General features: G+C 41.9%; 1 long non-coding RNA gene across 1 annotated transcript in view; it reads right to left on the bottom strand.

Annotated features, from left to right (window-relative positions):
* LOC115948296 overlaps positions 1-3,736 on the bottom strand; it is a 24,595-nt gene extending 20,859 nt beyond the window's left edge. Inside the window, exon 1 of the long non-coding RNA XR_004082126.1 lies at positions 3,724-3,736. This is a non-coding gene — a long non-coding RNA (uncharacterized LOC115948296). The remainder of the gene's footprint in view (positions 1-3,723) is intronic.
* Between the last annotated feature and the right edge of the window lie 966 nt (positions 3,737-4,702).

The following is a 4,702-nucleotide window of genomic DNA, read 5'->3' as shown; positions in this document are numbered from 1 at the left end:
AATATGTATGCAAAACATCCTATCTCCATCTGGATGTTCCCCTCCTTTCTTCATCCAGGTCTTATTGCATGAATGCTACTGTAAAGGTACCATGAGACAGTGCTAAGGGCACGAATGCAGCTCATTAATTGTTCTAGGAATGAGAAATGAAGGAGCAGTGACACCCTGGAGGATTAAGGACAGAAGAATCATGGCATGAGCAACAAAATCTGTCAATCCTCTTGGTGCAACCCTCCTCTGGCTTTTCATTCACCCTGGGTGCTGCTCTCAGGACATGAGCTCCCACCATGGCAGCAGCCCATGCCTGCTGCTGGCACCATGCCCCCTGCCATCAGCGTCTGTGACCAATGCCCACTCAGGCTGCTGGGCAGGCAGAAGTCCAGCCTGGAGTCAGCCATGGCACTGCTGCATCTTTGGGTGTCACCTGCACTAAATGAAATAGTGAGCAAGGTCCTTCCATAGCTATCCTGTGCCATCCTTTCTTCTTTACTGCAGTTGGCCCAAGAAAACTTGACATTGAGAGCAAGGTTAGCTGGGACTGATGTTGCTGTGATGCTGTAAAATCTTTAGTGAAATGGGGTTTGTAGCTGCTAATACTCCATCTCTCCTCCCAGGCAAGACAGCACTACCCCCCTGCAGAACATGTGCTGAGTTACCAGCCCAGTTATGCAGGGCACCATCATGCAAGGCTCTGTGCTGGGCTGTGCTGCTCACAGTGCCACACCAACCTTCCTGGGATCTACTCTACCTAGGCTTGTGCAAAAATCCCAGCTCTCTGCAGTAAGATTTAAATTCAGGTTTGTAGAGAATATGGAGTAATGTTCTGTCTCACAGTCTGCTGTGAAAAATTACTGCTTCCCCAAATGATTCAGGTCTTTAGGAGACAATCAACAAACTGACTTATTTCACCTGTAAACAGGAAAAACACATCCCTTACTGCTGCAGAGGTTCCTAAATGAGGCACAGCTGGATGGCTGCCAGTAAAGCCTTAGTATAGTAGTTGGCTGGGGAACAAGGATGCCCTGGCAACCACATGTTTGTTAGTGAGGATGCTGCATAACTTCCAACAAATGGTTGTGAGCTAAGGCTGGGGGTGGGGGCGTGGTGAGGAGGGAGGTCTGCTTCCCAGAGATTTACACAGGAGCTGCTGCAGAGAAGGTAAGCACTCTCCATGGAAAGCAGTGCTGGAACAATGGAACCTTAGGTGTTTAAGGCTAAAGAGCCTTCATTTTGCAGGTGTACTTAACTCTTTCTTCTGTCCGCTTGAAGCTGCAAATGTGACAAGGTGCCTCATCATCACAGGACAGATCCAAGGGAAGATTACACAGTCTCCTTTTGAAAATAAAAATTAAAGCTTACAGAGAGGAAGGATGATGAAGCTGGGTCATGGACTGTGATTGGTTTGGGCTACACTAACATGTGCTTGATCCCTGATTTACTTTTGTAGCTTCAATCTCTTCCTTTGTGTAAGTGCATCAGTACACTACTAGTTAAGGAATAGTTATAATTTTGACATAGGTACTGATTTTTTTCTTGCTCTCCTAAAAAGCTAGGTCAGGTCCCTTCTTGTATACTGAGAAAGAAAGGTAAGTTCTTTTCAGACAATTGCTACACATCATCTGTTGATCTCAGCCTGTGGCAAAGGTCTGCAGGGTAAAGGTTTTCATGCTTTCATAAATCTAAACTTCTGAGGAAGACAATATTGCACAGACAAGTCTCTTGAAGAAATCTGCAGACTACCATAACAGTTGCAGCTATTAACTGAAGCCTTGCAAGCATGTTCATTAATTCTGTCTACTAATGACAGCCCAAAGTCTACAGCAGCTCTTTGTGAGGGCAGGTGAGTTCTGGTGACCTTGCACAAGTATTCAGCAGGTGGTTCCTCTTTCAAACCTTTGCACAACAGGAGTGGTCACTGCTAAGGAGCAGATGTGTTTAACATCACAGAAAGCTCCAGTTCATTGAGCTGGGAAACAAACTCAGGGGCATATCTCATGTATTTCACAAAGATGGTGTAAATCTTATTATTTGATAGTATTAGGTAATATTTACAAAGTGTTTTAAATTCCCAGAGAAATAATTATGAAGTTGTTGTAGACATTATTATTCCTATTACTGTCAGGAACAATATTGTGTTTTATAATCTACACAAATGCTAATATTGTTTTGTTTCTTAAGAGTACTTATGTGCTTTATAAAATGTCGTGTATTGTTCTCTGTGTCCTCTGATCCACGGTAACTTCATAATGATATGAAACATTGACATTTGGGGATTGGTTTTTACTGTCTTTTTTTCATACATACTTCCATGGAGGATTTGCTAATGGTATATGTGTGTGTTTGAATTAAACCCTTTAATGCTAGGGGAGGAGATCAGTTTGACACGGAATTCAACAGCTGTTGTTTCTTTAAAGAGAAAAGGCCTGCTAGATTTAAGTGTGTTTGAGTTATATCTGGTTGACTGAACAGTTTCCTCAAGGAAGTATTCATTCAGTCAATGTCCTGAAGGGTTAAGAAAACAGAAACCCATAGTGTTACTGAGTTGTTGTTATGTAGGTTGCCAAGGGAACTGTAGCTGGAATGTTTAAATGTGTTGTTTCTCCCCAAACCCACAGGAGTGGAGCTTGAGTGTCTTGGTGTGCCCTAATCCTCACAATTAGTTTCTGTGTGGTGGGGGGGGCAGTTATGGGGCTGATCAGACTAAATACTTGTAGTGACACTGGGTAACATTCCCACCATGCTGGACAGAGTGACTCTAACATCATACTCATCACTTAAGAGAATCACAACCAAAAGCAGAAAAAGGGGTATATTAAAAGTCTCCCTTTTTGCTTCTCCCTGAACCCTGTGGATTTCTTTTATGCATATCATAGAAATGAATGATCTCCATGGAGATCTCCTTAAGACTTTGGTAAGAGAAATCATGACATTGATTGACCTTGACTCAGATCTTTAGTATTGGTATTGTTTTGTCCCACATGGCATTTCATTTTTCACTGGTGTAAAGCAGGAGGAGCCTGTGTTGCAAATGACCATTTCAACAGAAGAGGCAAATTTTAACCTTGTTTCTATGTAAAGGCCAGGCTCTTGCACTGCAACACATCAGTCTGCAGAAAGTCTAATCAAGCCTTTATTATTGCCAGATAATTGCTGTAAGAAAAATACCTAAATGTATCTGTAGAGATTAGCTGTGCCATAGATATTTCAAGAACCTGGGAACAAGCCTTCAAAAGCCTTCCAGTGAGCCATCACTCCCAAATGTTTAGCCTATTCTACCACCATGGCTTTTTCATAGCTGGCTGGCAGCACTCAGTTGAGTCAAAAGTAGGTGAGCAGCACGCCATCTCTTGTTGAGCCAAACATTTTGCCAAGCACAAACTGACCCACACTTTGACTGATTTATGTATTTCTTCTGGCATGTGGGAAGATTTGCATTTAGGGGAATGTTTTCACTTTTTGCTTATACCCCCTCCTATCACTCAACATAAGGTTTTTAATATGGTCCTAGATAATTCTGTCTTAATATTCTTTAGTTGCAATAGATGTGGAAAACACAGATTACCTTCTCCTTGCAGCTGCCTCTCAAGTGCAAAAGCTCAAGGCACATTTTCTGAACACCTGATAATTCTTATTGCCTCCTAAGCAGGACCTACATCCTTAGGTGCAGACATCCTGAGACAGAGGAAAGTTTCCAGCTGGTCAGTGTTGGGGCAGATTACATACCTTTTATCCAAAAAAGTCCTGTGTACACATATTGTTGTGATGTTTCCTTTTTTGTTGTTCCTTTCTCAGTATGAAACCACTGCTCTACAGGCCAAGAGGCCTTTCTATCTGTCCAGATAAAACAGTGAGCTTAGGTTTTGTCATGTCCTGGGGTCCTCATCCTCCACTTGTCCACACTGGGAGTCACCTGAACTGCAAAACATTGAGGAAGACTGGTTCACAATCAGGTCTTCTACCAGTTGATTTCAAAACTTCTTTCAAGATCTTAGATATATAAAAGTTAGGAAAGCGGACGCAGTGATAGTAGAATCCTGGGGGGTCAATGCTTCTCTCAGTGCTCAGAGGCCAAGTGTCCTACTTCCACTAGGATCAGAATGAGAGGACAGTGCTAAAGCTTGGGAATGCTGACACCACATATTTCCCAGCTGGGATCAAGTCTTATGATTTAAAATAAAAGAACAAAGAAATAGAAGCCAAAGCTTGATCAGTGATTTCTGTGTCTCTTTAACTCTATAACTTTTGATATTGTGATGCTAAGAGGGACAACTCACAAGCATTATTTTTTTTGTTTTTTCTATTATCTATTTTTTGCTTTCTAAAACTTCTGTACAAGTTAGTTTGATCAGGCATTTCTGCACAGTTCTGAAAGTTTTATGTAGGGCAGCACTGAGGTGCATTGGCAGGAGCTGAATGTGGTTTGCCTACAATCTTGTTGGCTCTGGTTTGTACTTCATCACCCAGATATGCCTATGTTTTTATTTAAAATAGTCTCTTAGAAGTCTCTTTAGGTATTCTCAGGTCTTGTAAACTCAATGCAAAACAGAAGCTATGAGATGAACTGAGTTCACTATGTAAAAGACAAAGAACCTTTTAAAAATCCTATAAAAAGCAATGTAACCAAAGTCCTGCACTCCTCAGAAGAGTTAATCCTGCAATGGTGCTAAACTTCAGAGCACTAATGATGGGGCACTCCTTACCT

This window comes from Geospiza fortis, unplaced genomic scaffold (assembly GCF_000277835.1).
Source record: "Geospiza fortis unplaced genomic scaffold, GeoFor_1.0 scaffold318, whole genome shotgun sequence".
NCBI lineage: Eukaryota > Metazoa > Chordata > Aves > Passeriformes > Thraupidae > Geospiza > Geospiza fortis.
Note: the sequence above shows the minus strand (reverse complement) of the source record. Positions and strands in the feature narration are given on the sequence as shown.